This window comes from Leptonychotes weddellii, chromosome 9 (genome assembly GCF_054177405.1).
Source record: "Leptonychotes weddellii isolate Sample4059 chromosome 9, ASM5417740v2, whole genome shotgun sequence".
Classification (NCBI taxonomy): Eukaryota; Metazoa; Chordata; class Mammalia; order Carnivora; family Phocidae; genus Leptonychotes; species Leptonychotes weddellii.
Genome location: NC_138377.1, coordinates 51,132,159 through 51,151,102, shown reverse-complemented (window position 1 = coordinate 51,151,102; position 18,944 = coordinate 51,132,159). Strand labels below are relative to the sequence as shown.

At 34.0% G+C, this 18,944-nt stretch overlaps 1 protein-coding gene across 1 annotated transcript in view; it reads left to right on the top strand.

The window, feature by feature from the left end:
* The window catches only part of LOC145723448 (uncharacterized), a 1,060,322-nt gene that overhangs the window by 731,545 nt on the left and 309,833 nt on the right, over positions 1-18,944 (top strand). The window lies entirely within an intron of this gene.

Here is an 18,944-nt window from a genome sequence, read left to right as displayed (position 1 = left end):
TCTGATGAGAGAGTTTTGCTCTTCTTTTCTTCGATCTCCTGTTGAGTTTGTAGGTGTTCAGAATGGTTTGATCCCTATCCAGCTGAATTCCTGAGAGGAGACGAAATCCAGGTCTCCTACTCCTCCGCCATCTTGTTCCGCCCTCTGTATGTGTATTTCTAAATGGCCAAGATGTTTCTAAAATTTTATGGAGCTACAGAAAGCCAAGAAAAGAATAGCTATGGCACTTTTGCAGAAGATAGAAACATTTTGAGGACTTGATTATCAAGCTTTATTTTAAAGATTTATTATAAAGCTAAATTAAGGTAACTTTTTATAATATAAGAATATACACCTATAAGAGTGGAACTAGTTAGACAATCCAGAAACAGAGCCTTGCATATGTGGAAATTGATTTAAAACAAACATGTCACATAGATCAACTTTGTATTACAAACTATGCTGGGCCAATCAGATATCCATATGCAAACTTATGAAATCTGACCACTTTCTATCACACAGAAAAAAACCGCAACTAGATACAAAACACAAAATACCATTTTAGAAGTTGCAAAATGAGAATATGTTAAGATATGGGGCTCTGGAAAATTTTGCTTTCTTTGTTAAAGTTAATTGACTACGTTAAAATTAAAAACTTCTGTTCATTTAAAAAATGATTAAGTGAATGAAAATGAAAGGAACAGAGAAGTTTTTGTATAGAATAGGTAATAGGTTTTTTTCTTGAATATATAAAAAATCTCCACAAGACAATAAGAAACAAAAATACAAAGGAAAAATGGGCAATAGATATAAAAAGGTGTTTCACAAAATAATATATTAAATATCTAATAAAATATGAAGAGATTTATTAGTAACTATGTTAATATTCATTAAAATCATTATGATAGGCCATAAAACATCCATCAAAATGACTAAAATTAAATATACACTATAGCTCCTTGTCATATTGAAAATATAAAGAAATGGGAATCTTTTCATACTCCTGATAGTAAATTGTCATAGATGCTGTGAAAACTGGCTTATCTGTTGAAGTTGAATGTATAAATTCTCTGACACAACAATTGCACTCATATCTATATACCCAATATAAATCCATGTTTATGTGTATAAGAAGACATACAAAAATATTCACAGGCACATTATTTATAATAGTCCTGTATTAGTTTGCTAGGGCTGTCACAACAAGTACCACAAAGTGAATGGTTTAAGCAGCAGAAATTGCTGTCTCCCAGTTCTGAAAGTTAAAAGTCCAATATCAAGGTGTTGGCCGTGTTGTGCCCTTCTGAGGCTAGGAGAAGGCATCTTTTCTAGATCTCTTGCCTGGCTTATGGTAGTTTTCTGGCAATCTTTGGCAATTTTTAGCTTGTACAAGCATCACCCAGATTGCTGCCTTCATCTTTACATTCTCCCTGTGTGTGTCTGTTTCCAAATTTCCAATTTTTATAGACACCATTTATGTTGGATTAGAAACTAGCTTAATGACTATTTTAACTTGACTATCTCTGTAAAGACCTTGTCTCCAGTAAGGTGATTTTCTGATGTACCAGGGATTAGGACTTCAACGTGGATTTTGGGGGGACACATTGCAACCCATAATAAGTCCTAAACCAGAAACATTACAGATGTTCAACAAATATTAGAATGATGAATAAATTTAATACAGTGGAATAACAACAATTAAAATTGATAAAATAGCACTCTGTAGCAATTATATGTCATAAACATATTAAACAAAAGACAGGCACAAAAATATACATACTTAATAAATATTGCAGGATAAGTTTCCAAAAAATCAGAGAAAGTTAAAATATAGTCTTAGAAATCAGCATAGCAATTAACCTTGGAATGTGGCTAGAGATGGTGATTGATAAGACTAGGAGGCAGCTTCTGGGGGCTATCAATGTTCTATTAATTGTTTGGGTGATTGTTATATGGGTGTGCTTGTGATAATTGAGTTGTATATTTTTTTAATATCATTACGTATGTGTGTCGTGTTTCATTAAACATTAAGAACTCTCTTGATAGGTAGATAGGTGGATAGATAAGTAGATAGATAATATGTATATGTTTTATGATTATAGGACATAGGTCTAGGCATATACACACCAAACTGTTATATTTATTACTTTAAGAAAGTAGATTTGGAGAAGTTAACTAAAGAGATACTATTAACTTCTTTTATCTCTTTCTGTCCTTTAACTTTCTATAGAAAATATGCTTACTTTCAAATTTAAAAAATTAGAAAATGTTACAGAAAAAAAGCAATATGACAATGCATTAAGAAGAGGTCAGTGGCTTTTAAGGGCACATTTAGAAGATAGGAAAATCTTTGAGAATTTGCCTTCATTCAGTCAACCTCTTGTACCATACATGTAGAACTCACAAATACTGTGTTAGGTATGGATGCATTCTCTTGCCATAGAAGAATATTAATGAAACACCATGAATAGCTGAAAAGTTCCTAATATATTGGACTCTTAGTAACATGAATATGAAAGTGAAACATTTTAAAATGGTATACTCAAAGAATAATTCAAAATAACTTAAAATAAGTCTTCTCATCTTAAACTTCATAGTTTGAGAAAAAGAGCTGAAAACATTTTCCAGTCATTATAAATTGCAGTTCACATTTCTCAGATAATTATGAGTTTATTGGAAATTATCTATTTGAAATCTCTCCAGTAATTCTAAGATATTTAAGAAGAACCTACATTTAAGTTTTGAAGTGACAAGACTGATTCAAACTTACTGTACTTTTAAATTTTAATGGAATATGTTCATATGTAATTTTGCACATTAAATGCCAGATTATTTTGCTATATATTTAGTATCATCCAAGCTTAAGAAGACATTCTGTAAATATTAAAAATTTGAAAGGAGGAGACCCTTGTGGTACTTCCTTTCCTTTCCTTATCTACAGCATGCTTTAAGAATTCATGCTTTTTAAATTATTATTTAAATTCCATTTAGTTAAAATCCAGGGTAATATTAGTTTCAGGGATACAATGTAAGGATTCAATGCTTCCATACAACACTTGGTGCTCATCACAAGTGCCCTCCTTAATCCCATCACCTATTTTGCCCATCCCCCTACCCACCTCCCCTCTAGTAACCATCAGTTGAGTTTCTTTCTAGGTTTGCCTCTCTCTTTTTTCCCCCTTTGCTTGTTTGTTTTGTTTCTTAAATCCACATATGAGTGAAATCATATGGTATTTGTCATTTTCTGACTGATTTTGCTTAGCATAATACTCTTTAGCTCTACCCATGTGGTTACGAATGGCAAGATTTCATTCTTTTTTATGGCTGAGAAATATTCCTTTATATATATTCCATATATATGTGTGTGTGTATGTATATATGTATATATGTGTGTATATATATACATATATATCAGAAAACAAGGCCAATAATGAAATCTCAGCAAATAAAAGAATATTCTTAGAAAACAAGTTGTGTATACACACACACACACCTCTTTATCCATTTATCAATCGATGGGGGCTGTTTTCCATAATTTTGCTATTATAGATAATGCTGCTATAAACATCAGGGTACATGTATCCCTTTGAATGAATATTTTTGTATTCTTTGGATAAATACCTAGTAGTGCAATTGCTGTCATAGGGTAGTTCTATTTTTAACTTTTTGAGGAATCTCCATACTGTTTTCCACAGTGGCTGCACCAGTTTCATTTCCACCAACAATGCAATAGGGTTCACCTTTCTCCATGTCCTCACCAACACCTGTTGTTTCTTGTTGATTTTAGCCAAGAATTCTTGTTTTTGACTCTCTAATTTGTATTCATAGGTTAGTTAAGAAGAAGAAATGAGATAGCTTTACTGATAAAAATGATAGCACCTTCTTTCTGCCTAGTTAAACTGCATTAGCCAGAGAGGCCAAGGCCAGGGTTTCCTAAACTGAATGAACAAGAGACCTTAGAGAATAAGAAGCACACTAAAATATTCCCTGGGTCTAGAGTACTAACTAATGGCAAAATCACCCTGAATCTTTAACCAAAGACTGGGACTCTTGCCCCCTTTCTCTTACTTTTTTGTAATTTGCTTTCAATCAGCAATGTCATTGTGAGCATATAGCAAAATATTGTGCATATTAATGAATCACTTACTAATTATTTAAATCTCAGACATTTTAAGGGGGGCTAAGTAATTTAGGTGGTAGCTATGATTTTATTAACTAAATGAACAATATATTTCATCACTATGAGCAACATTTGCTTCTATTTCCATTTGATGCATTTAAATGGAAATATAAATAATAACTACCTTTAGATGTCAAGACTCCTGATGAGATTAAAAAAATTAATAAAAACTCTAAATAAATATGTATTTTTAGTAAGCATTGTGCTAGGCAATAGACTGTAAGTATGAATAATATATAAATCCTGGTACCACAAATTAAAAACAAAATTGACTTACTCTCATATTAGGTGATGAGTACTTTAGCAAGGCTATACACAAAATGCTCTGAAAACACAGGGGAAGACAATTAATTCCACAAGAAAGAACAACAAAAAAAAGAAGAAAAAAAAGAGAGGGCTTTACAAAGATAATGCATGACCTGAGATGTTGAGTAGGGTTATATTTTTAGATATAAATACATTCTGTGTAGAAAACAACATATAATCAACTACGTGAAAATATGAGATCAAAACATAGCAAGTATTTTCAACTTGCTGGAGGTTAAATTGAAAAGGATTGATAGAGCAATATCAGCATAGAACATTAGCTTTGGGGCCTCAATATAAAAGATAACATAAAACTTTTATTTTGTAATTATCATGAGAAAAATATAACCAGATCCATATTTAAAAAATATTAGTAGTCTTTAATAGATTAACTGGAAGCAGATAGAATTATTTTGTGGCTTTTATACATATTAAAGCAAATGATAATGAAGTCCTGACCTGGATTATAGAATTGGGACCAGAAGGAGAGGATAACTCAGAGAAGCACTCAGAATGAGAAATCATAGGACCTAAACTGTAATATTTGAGTAATAAAGAAGAGAGAATTGCTTTAAAATAATTCTCAGGTTTCTAGCGTTATGTTTCTCTTAAATGAGTCATTAAGCAAGGCAAATTTGAGGAGTAATTATTGAACTTAAGAGTAAGAAACACAATAAACGAAGTGATAGAAATATGATTTGTTACATCAGTATATATATGGCAATTTAAACCATGAAATAGAATTCAATTAACCTGAATTGCAACTTATATTCATAAAAGAAAAGGGAGAAATTCACAATGTAATACTAAAAATAAGAAGTCCAATGATGAAATAGCAGCATAAAAATAATATTCTCAGAAAACAAGTTGCTTTTCAATGGCTTCCTGGTGTTAATTCTCTCAGAAATAGCCAAGAGATTTTACAGCAAAACAGTCAGGTTTCACAAGAAATATAATTACTATTCCTTGTGTACTAAAAATATTATACAGAAATGTAGGACATTAAAGGACATAAATTGAAGGACATTATTTGAAGCGATTTATTAATAGGCTTTTGCCTTAAAAATAGTATATCTAAAAATATTCTTGATACTGTATCAAAAATTTATTAATGAAAAATAGTCTACATATTTCCCTTAATTATTTATCATCTGAATTGGAGAATTGCCAAAGATTAATTTTAAATAGTTCAATGACATACAATTTGTACATAATCTTTGATTTAGAGAAAATTAGTAAGAGAGAAGAGTAGGGAGATGTAAGATAAATCTGAATTGATTGGAGCAAGAGCAGTCACCCAGATCTCAGCTATATATTATCATCAGAAAGATTCAGAGGTCAAAAAGTTGTTTCTTTGTACAGAGGCAAGTATAAAGGGTATATTTAGTCGTATCTCAATGTCAGCTTATTCAATAAGGATATTTAATATCACAAAAGTTATTCAATTTAATGCTTTTGGGACAATTATCCTCAGGTGGCTGGGAGATTATATTTAAGTTAATGGCCATTTATTATTTCCAAAATGTCTAAAATTTTTCTCCTGAAGTGTGGATGAAATTTGCTTTCAAGTGATGTTGAAAATTATATACTCTGAAAAGTAGCTCTGAGATGGATATATGCTCCATAAAGCCTTTATTCAAAAATAAATTTAAGTAAATTATTTTCCCATGGCAATTCTTAAAAGTGAAACTCTTGACACTTATTTCTTTAGATCTTTTTAACATGAGGCATATTTTCTAATAATAAAAAGAGAAAGCTTTTATTTTTAATAAAGACAAATTTTCAGGCAAAATATTATATGTGGTTTTGTGTTTTAAAGTGCTGACGTTTTTAGTTCTGCTCATAGGAAAAGGTAAGTATGGTGAAATACAATGCAAAAAAATATCAGTTGGATGCAGTTTCCCACAGATAGAAAATAACCTCCACAGAAAAAACTTTGGTATAATTGTCACATTAATATTGGACATGACTGTTTTCTTGCATTGCTCTTAAATATCAAAATGGTGTGATTATGGGGTGCCTGGGTGGCTCAGTCGGTTAAGTGTCTGCCTTTGGTTCAGGTCATGATCCTGGGGTCCTGGGATCGAGCTCCACATTGGGCTCCCTGCTCAGCAGGGAGCCTGTTTCTCCCTCTCCCTCTGCTGCTCACTCTGCTTGTACTCTCTCTCTGTCCAACAAATAAATAAATAAAAATCTTTTTAAAAAAATGGTATGATTAGTAAAGCAAAAAATGTTAAAATCATCTGTAATTTTGCAATTTTTAAAAAATAGTTAAATTTTTTATAAAAGCACAGAACTGATTATCATAACTTCCAAATTCATATTAACTTGGTTAAACCAGATAAGCATTTCTCCAAGTGGAGAATTGAGTTGTCAAGCTTACTATATGTAATTAAAAAAAAAATTATTGCATGATTAAAAGAAAAAAAAATGCTACTCCTCATGGTTCAATTTTTCTCCAAACTTTCAAACTTTGAAGAAAGAGTGATAGTTCATACCAGTGTGCTTTATTTACCTTAGAGAAACACATAAAATATTATGTTTTTCATCTTGAAAAGGTATTATGAGAGTGAGAATTCTACAGAAAGTGTACAAAGTCAAGTTCACAGAAAGTTTAATGCTTATAATAGACCCACTCAAGAGACTAATGTACATATTGTGTATTTATCTGTCAGTAATATTTTATGGCTTCTCTCAAATAACATCTGTTCACAAGGCTTCAATGACCTTAGTTCAGATGACACAGCTTTCCAGGTGTTTTCTTCAATAAAATTCCAATTCGTAAACAGTCACATAAAATCTGAAAAACAAAATAAAATATCTTGGTATTTTAATGTTAAAATTCATCAAAAATTAAACTTACATTACCTAAAACCTAGAGAAGCAGAAGAATGACCTGGTATACAATAACCAACCCATATTTTCCTAGAACAAATCCTATTAAATTAGAATACTAGCTAAATAAATTTAGGAAAACTATTTATAGGTCATTGTCATTGTGAAATCTTGGAGAAAAAAAATAATGTGTTTCCTAAGTGTTTTTTACCATAATGAATCCCCTTGCTAATTAGCAGAACAACTTTTGATAAGATCTAGATAATCATTAATTATTATAAGGATCATATATTAATATAAAATCAGTTGTGTATTTTTTAATGTTTTTCATTCTTTGTAATCATTTTAAGAATTGTAGTACAGGTCATGATAATAGTTTACCTGACTGAGGGAATAAAGAGCATATATGATTTTCATAGTCCCTAAGCTCTCACTGAGCTTGCTCTTTTCTCTTTCCCTGTCACATTTTCTGCCACCACTGTCCTTATTCATTGGACTAAAGGCATTTTCACCTCTTTTGTATATCCACACTCAGAAAAGAAAAAACATTCTTTTCAAACTTGCCTTTTGTTCCCCTTCATATTATTTTCTCTGTTTAAAATTCTTTTTCTATATATCTTCACCTGAGGAGATCTCATTCAGTCTTCAGGGATTATTCCATTCATTGATAATAAACAATGCTGCATAAAATAAATTTTTAAAATATATTCTTCATATTATTGAAGATCTGATACTAAGATATAACACAATGAAAAACTCAAAGAACAATTTCTGCATAAAGTCTGTGATCAGAGAGTTAAGGCAGTTTCTGAGCATTAAAGTTATATATTATATCACATAGGCATATGCCTATATAGCAAAGATTGTGCCCAGAGTCTCTCGGGGTAGAACGCTTTGTCAGGGATCTCAGTTCAATGAGGTAGATTAGATGGACCAATGACTCTAGAGTAGGGGCCATTATATCTGGACTACAGTTCTCTCCTTGCCAAAATGACATTAAAAATAAAAGGAAGAAGCAATTTTGGAGTAGCAAAGTAAAGACCTTCAAAAATTCACTTCTCAGTAAAAGCAATAAAAACAATGACGATAATTTTCAAAATCAACTTTTTCAGAATTCTGAAATTAACCAAAACCTTGCAAAAAATTTCAAATGTCTAATCAAGAACAATTACTGAATTTTGGTAAGAACAGCAAGCTTTGTGGCATATTAGCTTGCACCACTCCATTACATCTTACAAAGCCTGCAGTAGCCTTGAAAACCAACAGCCTTGCAACAACCTAAATAAATGAAATGACATCCCATACTCATTTATTGAATGTCTCCATTTGGCTAAAATGGAAATGCTCCCCAATTTGATGTACAGACAACACAATCTCTACAAAGATCCCAGCTGCTTTTTTGCAGTAATTGATAAGCTGATGTCAGATTCATAATGGGAGGCAAGGCATGCAGGATAACCAAAACACTTGAAGAAAAGTTGGAGGACTCCTATTTCCTGATTTCAAAACTTACTATAAGCTACAGTGGTCAAAACAATGTGTCACTGGTTTCAGGATAGTCATATTGATCAGAGGAATAAAATTGAGAGCCCAGAAATAAATCCTTGCATTTATGGTCATTTGATATGCAAAAGGGTACAAAAATGATTCATTTGTGAAAGAATAGTCTTTTGAACAAATAGTGCAGGGATACATGCATATTCACATGCAAAAGATTTAAATTCTCTTTCCTCACATTGCTATGTGAATTACATCTTGATAAAGTTATTATAAAAACAAAAAGTGCTGGGCAGATCTGAGAATACTGACGCAGGAGGAGAAAGAAAGGGAATAATAAAACAAACAAATACCTTCTCTGGGAGGTAATGACCACTGATGCATCCCCTCCCTAGGATCCATACTCTCCCTGGGTGCACATAGTCTACAGGGGCCAAAGGCTCTCAAAGCTTGAACTTGATTTGAGATGAACATTACTTGTAGATCCCCTAGTCCTTAAGGTAAATGCAAATCCTCTTCAGAGGAGAGCATATTCATCCATGCTCATCATGGAGTCTGTTTGAGATTCTCTCTCCCTCTGCCCCTCCTGCTCATACTCTCTCTCTCTCTCTCAAATAAATAATTCTTGAGAAAAAAAAAAGAAAAAAACTAAAATACAGATAAATTTGGGGTAAAGGTATTAGTGGAGGAAATAAATGGATAAATGGAACTTAATGTTCAAAAGCTTTTATATATTCAAGGAACATATTTATATTCCTATGAATATTCCTTGAATATTTATATATATATTCATTTCAATATTTCATTCATTCAAATATTTCATTCAATATTTCAATTCATTCAATGTTTATATATTCAAGTAATATATATGTGTGTATATATATATATTTAAAATATACTTTTTTTCTAAGCATAAAAAAGGTTTAGAATAAATGACCAAATAATTGGCTATGACCAAGTCTCAACAAATTTCAAAGGAATATAATCTATTTTGTTTATTTTTGACCACATAGAATTAAACTAAAAATCTAACCAAAAAGGCAACTCAAAATGTGCATATTTTTCGATATTTTGAAAATATATTATGTAATAACCCATAGGTGAAAAAAGAAGTTGTAATTGAAATGGGAAATTTTTTTAACTGAATGATATAAAACCTACTACATATCAAAACATGGTGCCTGCAGTAAAAGCAGTAATAAGTTTGATATTAATGACTTACAATAAATATATTGAAGAAGAAAAAAGACTGAAAAATCAATGTAATTATCCAGCTCAAGGCTAGTGTAACCATTCTCAATGTTTGAAATCTCAAGATCCCTTTACACTCTAAAATTCTTCTCTCTTTTGTCAGTTATTGAAAGAACAGTTTATACCATCAGAGAGATTTGACCTTATATATAGGGCATTGTAATGGGTTGAATGATGGCCTCCAAGATGATCTTTCCATATTCTAATCCCTGTAACTTGTGGTTATGATCTTATTTGGAAAAAGCATCTTTGCAAATATAATTAAGTTAAGGATCTCCAGATGAGATCATTTTAGACTATCCTGGATGGATGCTAAATCCATTAGCAAAAATCCTTATAAAAGACACAGAGGAGGGACAGGGGAGCAGGAGAAAGGGTCATGTGTCTTTGGAGAAAGGGCAGCCCTACTAAAACCTTGATTTTGTACTTCTTGCCTCAAGAACTGGGGGAGAATAGATTTCTGTTGTTTTAAGACACAAAGTTTGTGGTAATTTGTAACAAGTCCATAGCCCTAGGAAACAACACAAATGTTAAAGGCATTTTGGAATAGCAAGTCTTTCAGTAATGATATAATTGAGACCTATAACTTAATTGGGTGACATCTAAAGGGTTGGGGACTAGATCCATATAATCAACTTTGACATTCTTTGCTGAGTACACTCTGGAGGTTGAATACCTCTAAAATAGGATGAATGAGTTGAGAGATATTTAAAGAGCTAATAGAACACCAATGAGTTTGCTTTACTTGTAGCTACCAGCCTTCTCTATCTCTGTTGCTCCACATCCACAGTGAAAGGCGTAATCAATCTTTCCTTGTTTAAGTGACAGGTGTTCATATTTGTTACTGTCATTTTCAAAAAATCTAAAGACTGGATTACAAACCAGAGAGTAATTCACATATCAGAATTAGAAGCCAAACTAATATTGCCTTTATCTGTCAGGAGGAGTTAATGGAGAACAGTGGAGAATATTGTTGGATAGAAAGTACTGATTCCAAATGAATAGAGTCCTATATTATTACCCACATGCAAATAGTTTTTCTCCTACACCTCTGCCTATTAGTTTTCATCTTTTTATATGAGCTACTTTCTTCTGCTTATTTATGGTAGTATATCCTATTCTGTTATTCCACCCATCCATTCCTATAGTTTCACTGACCACCTATATATCATTTACTTCCAAATGGGTATCTCTGGCCCTGATCTTCCTCCTAAACTCCAGACATGGATGTACAATTGCCTAGTGACATTTCTGCTTTGTTTTTCTGCAGGCAAATAACTTCAAAGTACAAATCAGTCACTTAAAAATCATCTTAACCTTCTCCTTTACCCTACTTCTCTTTGAGTGAATGGCATTATGAATATTCCAAGGCAGAATTTTGAATCTAGTCCTGAATTTCTGTCTCTCTTACCATGACATACAAATTTAATTACCGTCTTCTTGAGCTTATCTACTTTATATTTCCTGAATCTTTCCGAGTTGTTCGGCTTGTAATTTATTATTTTTTTAAGATTGTATTTATTTATTTGAGAGAGAGAGCATGAGAGTGGGGTGAGGGGCAGAGGGAGAAGCAGACTCTCCACTGAGCAGGGAGCCTGATGCGGGGCTCTATCCCAGGACCCTGGGATCGTGACCTGAGCTGAAGGCAGACACTTAACCAACGGAGCCACCCAGGCACCCCAGTCATTATCTTTATTAAAATCCCAATTATCTCCTGCCTGCAACACTTAAGAACTTACTAATTTCTCTCTTTCATTCTTGTCTTATTTCTTGGATTATAGTCTTCACCTGTGGTCAAGGTGATCTTGCTAAAGCATGGACTCCTACATAAACTCCTTCAGTATACATTACTATATCTCATCCCCATTCCTGACTATATCATCACTGTTTGCTCAAGCTAAAGTCAAAATTCCTTGTGAACTGAGTGGCTGATGGACCATTTCCTTAACGTATTTGTTCTCTAAGCCCTTTCTTCTCATATCACACTGAATTGTATGCATTTCTCCAAACTTGCCATGTGTTTTTTCAAGGTTTTTACATTCTTCCCCTCTGCTTAGAATTTCCCCCCCTATTCCCAATGGATGAGACCAAGTCCTGATATATATTTACCCTAGATGTCCCTCGCCCAGAGTGAAGATGTTCCAGATCCTCTGTGGTTGGGTTAGTTGCTTATGCTCGGTGGTCCCAAAGCACCATAACCTTGTGTCTCTCATCTTACTTACTGGCTATTGTTTGTGTCACCTATACTTGATTGTAAATCCTTGAGGGCCTACATGTGTCTTCATCGCTGTTGTAGCCCCAGATTCTGGTGCAAGTTTCCCAAATTCGTATGCTGTCAAGGCCAACTATGTAAAGAAAATGTGTAACTACATTTAGAGGCAGTATGTGTCAAAAGTACAAGATTGTGGTACTGTCAGTTACTGTGTTTTCAGGCCACATTTGGCCCCCCTGCAGTCAATCTGACTGCCAAAATATTCTATATTCTGAATTTGCTCTATACTCAAATCACAAGTAGGTTATCAATGAAAATTCATTAGATTAATTATATAATTTGAAATTCATCCTTAATCAGCTTTTGGCTGAATATTGCTTCAGTATATGAGTCAAGATATAGGTCCTTATCCCCACCCCCACCCCCCACCCTGGGAAGTCATTTTGTTACTTTAGGAAAACCAAAGTTTAGGTGACAAACTAGTGGTGTTAATGTGATACAATGGAGGTATTATGATGGTCACATTCCAATTACAAATAAACAATTTAGAGATAAATTGGAGGCCGTTCTACTTTCTCTATGAGATTTTTGAGATAAATTCAAGGCAATTTCAATTTCTCTGTGAGTAGTATAGATAGATATATTTGAAATATACTTGAAATATTTTGATAGAGCTTATGAAATGTTATAAAAATTTGTACTACTTAGAATTCCTTATAAAGAAAAATGGGTAAGATAAAAATAATGAAAGGCAACACTGATTTATATTTTTCTTAGCAGACTTTGTTATATTAATACATGAATAAATTCTTATATTCTGTCATTCATCTGGACATATTACCCCTATTCAATGGGTAAGTTTTTATTTGAATATAGATAGGTTTGACTTTTGAATATGTAAGCAGAATTATATTTTAAACATAATGAAAATGAAAAATAAAGTTTTCTTGAACATTTTCCAATAAAGAAAATAACTATTCCATGTATTTTTAATATTTCTGTAATTTAAAAATACTGTTTAAAAATCCTGTTGTCAAATATAGGAGGATATAATATGCCAATAATAAAATGTATAAAATAATTATGTACAAAGATATAATCTTATAGAACATTGTACATTTTGAGTAATATTTTGAACTGTCCATTTTCTTCCCTAACTAGATATATAGAAATAAATCTAATTTGTAAAAATACTTTCCTTCTGGGACAAGAGTCCCACAAATTTCTGCTTACCTAATTGACAACATATAAGTCATCTTTCACCATCTAATTGAGTGAATCATATTGTACTGTAGCAACTGATTTTCTGTATGGTTGTTGCAAACTTAAGAGTTACATGTTCACCTAACTTTGAGAGGGCTTATTTGGAATAATGCTACACTAAAATTAATTTATATCTTATATCATTATGCATATAGTATCAAAGATTTAAACATTCCAAAAGAATAAAAAGTAAAGCCTATAAGAATGAAAATTTTCTCTCCTAAAAAGTAGAAAAAAGAATCTTATATATATGCTATTCAATTATTACCATGTGTTGGTTTCAGATCCAACTCTGACCTTAATTTCATGCTGTCTGCTTCAGTTCTGCTTTGTACACAGAAGTGATAAAACATCTTCAGTGAGTGGATATATCATGTTTATACAACTGTTGAGTTATTTGGAGTGATTTCATTTGTTAAGAATGCAACAATATGAAACTATCATTCACTTGAAGCACTCTTGGAAACTTGTCTTCTATTGTGATAAATTGTGCCTCTCTGATATAAGCAGAGGTTTTATCCCCTTTAGAATTCCCTTTTTAGTTTACTAATGAGGATATGTATTTAGAGCCATTTCAGATAGTGTAAAACTTTTTTTTTCCTTTTACCTGAATTTTATTTTGTTAATGTGAAAATCAGCATTTTCCTGCAAAGCCAATTTACTGAACATTGGAAGGATTCACATTGTTCCTTAATATTAAAGTCACTAGTCTTTGGAAACGAAATCATGGCAAGCTTCAAGTTTATTTGAGCTACATCTAAGTTACTTGAAGCATATAGGATTCCCTTGTAGCAAAAGTTGTTTTCAGTAATTTAAATTTTCTGAACAATCTATTAAAAATAACTCAAATTATAGCTCTATCAATACCCTATCAAGTTATATTTTTAGCAAGAATATATAAATATTAAAAGATGAAAGTTCAAAGGAGGAATTGTTTAGTTTAATGTCTCTGCTGTGATGAGGCAAAATGTTCAGAAAGGAGGAGGCATATTAGGAATGAGTTATTTTAATGCTACTATCTATCAAGGTCTCAGGGGGTTATTGTTTTTCAACAATTAGAATATTTAAATATCCAATGAATTTTACAGGTTGTTGGGAACAAAAGCATTATTATGGAATTCCTGAAACTATTAAGGACAACAAGAAAATGAAAATTCTGTTAGACTTTTAGAAGAAATTAATATGACATATGGTGGGAAAAATGGAAATTGGTATACAGAAAATAAATGAATTTTTTTTTTTTTCTGTAATGGGAGCAATGAAAGCATATTAGTGCTGTCAGGATACAATGACAACCCTAGTGCATCCATCATGTCATATAGGCCACTTAACAAAGAAACATACAAGCATATCTCATGGTAAATTAAAAGTGGTAATACCTTAAAGGAGCTGAGATGGTGGCATAGTAGGAGGATGCTAGGCTTGCTTCATCCCTCAATCATAGCTAGATAATTATCATATCATTCTGAATAACCAAAAAAATTGACCTGAGGACTGGTAGAACAACCTGCAGAACTAGAGGGAGAAAAGAGGCCACATAAGGAAGGGAGTACAGAGATGTGCTTTGAAGGAGAAACAGATTGCAGGTGCTGCTGAGGGGAGGGAGCCCTGGTTGCAGAGAAAGGTAAGAGAGAGTGGAGCACAGGGGAAACACACAAGAACACTTCCCCAAAGCCATTGGCTGGGAAAATGAGTGGAGCTGATTTTCTTGAGATTTTGCAACCAGTGGGGCTCAAAGACTTGAGTGTTAGAGGTCACCAGGCTTGGCGGGGATAGAGACATCAAGGTATTGCCCTACTCTTGTAGAGGGCCAAATTGTGCAATCTGAGGATTGTCTAAGGGGCATGGAGAGAGACAGTTTGTACTTCTTAGAGTACATCTGTGAGAGGTGGCATTACCTCTCTGGGGACAAAAGAACTGGTGGATGCCATTTCACTCCCCTATCCCTCAATATAGGTGCAGAGACACCTGCCATGGGTGACTAACTGGGACACTGGCTGTTTAGCCTGCTTTGCTTCAATTCCCATGCCCCTGAAGTCTGGTGTGATTGCCCTCCTAGGTCAAACCTGCGTCAGTCCCAACATGGTGACACCCTTTCCAAGAAGACCAGCACAAGTCCCTGCCACACCAGCTCCCTAAAGTTTGGAGTTTTAAAAGTTTACAGGCTTGGGATAGAGTCCAAAGTGCACAGAGCTGCTCAAGGCAGGCAAGCAACCCAGAGACAGACGCTGTGAAAACAGTATTCTAAAAAACAGCTAGGACACACGAAGGGAAATTATTCACTCTTCTGAAAGTGCTTCCCTGAGAGCAGTAAGCAAGGACTCCCCTCTCTGGGGACAAAGGAACTGGTTGGCACAATATCCCTTCCCTGCCCCTCAGCATAAATCAACTTCAGTAAGCAGCACAGTGCCAACACTAGCTGCCTAAACTGCTTATTTACACAAAATCCTGCCCCCCTGCACTCTGCTGGCACTGCTTTCCTTGGGCAAGTGTGCGCAAGGACCATCAGGCCCCCTTCCCGAGACCATCACAAATCCCCACACACAGCACATCTACTGGCCATAGGTTTCTGCACACTTTCAGTTCTAGTGGAAATAGCAAAGTTTTACTTAACAAGCCAGAGCAGAGCACACCTAGTTAAAACTCTCCAGACTCTGGCCAAGGTCCAAACACTGCCCACTACAGGCAAGGAGAACCTCTGTAGACAACTGACCTAACGGATAGAGCAGCCAAAACACAGCAGCAGAGTGCATGCAGCACACACCAGAGACACTTCCTGAAGCCCCAGGCCCTGGACGTTAAATGACCTTTTCTTCATAAAGCCATTACTCTCAGAAGCAGTAAACGTAACAGGATTTTCTAACACACAGAAGACAGAGACCTAGACAAAATGCCAAGATGGGGGAATTCATCCCAGTGAATGAACCCTTTCCTGTCATGGCCAGAGATCTAATCAACACAGATATAAGTAATACGCCTCATGCAGAATTTAAAGCAACAATCATAAGGATACTCCCTGGGCTTGAGAAAAGCATGGAAGGAATCAGGGAGAACCTTACCACAGAGATAAAAGAGCTAAAAACCGATCAGGCAGAAACGAAAAAATATAATAACTGAGATTCAAAACCAACTAGATGTAAGGACCACAAGGATGAAAGAATTAAAGGAACAAAAATTGAAATAGAAGATAGATTTATGGAAAATAAGGAAGCTGAACAAAAGAAAGAATGATTGATTAAGTGAGTAGACTTAGGGAATTCAATGACTCAATCAAAAGTGATAACATTTGTATCATAGGAGTCCCAGAAGAAGGAGAAAAGGGGGAAGGAAACAGACATCCAAATCCAGGAGGCACAGAGAACTCCCATCAAAATCAACAAAAGCAGGCCAGCACCAAGATGTACTATAATTAAATTTGCAAAATATAGTGATAAAAAAATCCTACAAGCAGCAAGACAAAAGAAGGCCCTAACTTACAAGTGAAAACCCATTAGGCTAGCTGGACATTTAGCCACAGAAACTTGGCAAGCCAGAAGAGAGTGGCATTATATATTCAACATGCTGAATAGGAAAAATCTGCAGCCAAGAATACTCTATCCAGCAAGGCTATCATTCAGAATAGGAGAGATAGAGAGTATCCCAAACAAACAAAGCCTAAAGGAGTTTGTGATCACTAAACCAGCCCGGACAGACTCTGAGTGGGAAAGAAAGACCAAAAGTGTCAAAAACTAGAAAGGAACAGAGAAAATCTCCAGAAACAAAGACAAAATAAGTAATAAAATGGCACTAAATTCATATTTATCAATAATTACTCTGAATGTAAATGGACTAAATGTTCCAATCAAAAGACATAGGGTGTCAGAATAGATATTTAAAAAAAGATCCAGGTATATGCTGCCTACAAGAGACTCATTTTAGACCTAAAGACACCTGCAGATTGAAAGTGAGGGGATGGAGAACCATTTATCATGCAAATGGACATCAAAAGAAAGACAGAGTAGCCATACTTATATCAGACAAATTAGATTTTAAACCAAAGACTGTAACAGGAGATGAACAAGGGCACTATATTATTATAAAGGGGACTTCCAACAAGAAGCTCTAATACTTGTAAATATTTATGCCCCCAACTTGGGAGCATCCAATTATGTCAAACACTTAATAACAAACATAAAGGAACTCACTGGTAATAATACAATAGTAGTAGGAGACTTTAACATCCCACTTAAAGTAATGGACAGATCATCTAAGCAGAAAATCAACAAGGAAACAATGACTTTAAATGACACACGGGACCAGATGATCTTAACAGATATATTCGTAACACTTCATCCTAAAGCAGCAGAATATACATTCTTTTCAAGGGCACATGGGACATTTGCCGGAATAGACCAATACTAGGTCACAAATCAGGCCTCAGTGAGTACAAAAAGATTGAGATCATACCATGCAGCTTTTCTGACCACAATGTTATGAAACTTGAAGTTAACCATAAGAAAAAATTTGGGAACATCACAAATACATGGAGTTTAAAAAACATGCTGCTAAATAATGAATGGGTTAACCAGGAAATTAAAGAAATAAAAAGAATACATGGAAACAAATGAAAATGAGAACACAATGGTCCAAAACCTTTGGAATGCAGCAAAAATGGTCAAAGAGGGAAGTACATAGCAAAACAGGCCTACCTCAAGAGGAAAAAAAAAAGCTAGATTACAAAACTTTAGTCATCAAGACTGTATGTACTGGCACAAAAATAGACACATAGATCAATGGAACAGAATATAAAACCCAGAAATGGACCTGCAACTATATGGTTAACTAATCTTTGACAAAGCAGGAAAGAATATTCAATGGAAAAAAGACAGTCTCTTCAACAAATGGTGTTGGGAAAATAGGACAGCAACATGCAGAAGAATGAAACTGGACCACTTTCTACTCCATACTCAAAAATAAATTCAAAATGGATGAAAGACTTATACGTAGACAAGAAACCATTAAAAACCTAGAGGAGAACACAGGCAATAACCTTTTTTACCTGGGCTGTAGCAACTTCTTACTAGATATGTCTCCTGAGGCAAGGGGAACAAAAGCAAAAATGAACTATTGGGACTTCATCAGATAAAAAGCTTCTGCAGGGCAAAGGAAACAATCAACAAAGCTAAAAGGCAACCAACAGAATGGGAGAAAATATTTGCAGATGACATATCTGATGAAGGGTTAGTATCCAAAATCTACAAATAACTCATCAAACTCAACACCCAAAACCAAATAAATGCAGTTGGGAAATGGGCAGAAGACACAAATAGGCATTTTTCCAAAGGTGAGAGACAGATGATTAACAGACACATGAAAAGTTGCTCAACATCACTTATCACCAGGGAAATACAAATCAAAACTACAATATCACCTCACACTAGT